Source organism: Phalaenopsis equestris, unplaced genomic scaffold, assembly GCF_001263595.1.
Source record: "Phalaenopsis equestris unplaced genomic scaffold, ASM126359v1 Scaffold225492, whole genome shotgun sequence".
In the NCBI taxonomy this organism is placed as follows: domain Eukaryota; kingdom Viridiplantae; phylum Streptophyta; class Magnoliopsida; order Asparagales; family Orchidaceae; genus Phalaenopsis; species Phalaenopsis equestris.
Window position 1 is genome coordinate 1 of NW_018243535.1, and position 736 is coordinate 736.

Genomic DNA, 736 nt, shown 5'->3' on the forward strand with positions numbered 1-736 from the left:
TTATATAAAATCATAATACATCTATTGTGATCATTCTATCACCTCATATCTGGCTTAAAAATAGTATTTTTATCAAACAACTGCAATTCTTACAATAATTTTCAAGCGCAATTTTAACAAAATTTTACAAAATAAATATCTATTTACAAAACACATAATAGCATTATATTAGCATAAAATAGAACAGAAGAAAAAAGCAATGCCAAACAAAGACTAAATCACTTATTCCTTTTAATTCAAAGAAGCAATTAAATTTACAATTTCAATTTTAAAAAGCAATTAATTCCTATTTTTATATTTTACCATATTAAATCATAAAAAATTTAGAAAAGGGGTTATTCTGATTTAAGAAATTCAAGAACGACTTCAAAAAAAGCAATCACCTGAGGAATATTATTAAACCGAATGACATGATCAGAAAGTGTTGAACCAGGAAAAACATCTCCGCCAATTGCAATGCCTAAAAATTTAATTAGATAGCAAAACTTTTAGGCCACTATCACAACAAATGAAAATAAAGACGAGCAAGTGGGCTACACATTCTACATATACAAAAGAAGACAACAGTCAAGAAAGGAGTTAATGTGGAATAGCTCAATACCTTCATAAATTCCATCAGTTACACGTGCAATTGTATTGTAAAGCTCATTTGACATCCCACCCTATCATTAAAAAAAAAAAAAAAACTATTCTTCAATAGTTATAAAGATTGTCAACAACAAATCACACATTTCTA

At 27.0% G+C, this 736-nt stretch overlaps 1 long non-coding RNA gene across 1 annotated transcript; it reads right to left on the minus strand.

The window, feature by feature from the left end:
- Nucleotides 1-381: 381 nt before the first annotated feature.
- Nucleotides 382-666, minus strand: LOC110037827. Its single transcript, XR_002295368.1, has 2 exons — nt 602-666; nt 382-460 (listed from the first exon to the last, which is right to left on the minus strand). It is a non-coding gene; the product is annotated as an uncharacterized LOC110037827 (long non-coding RNA).
- Nucleotides 667-736: the final 70 nt, after the last annotated feature.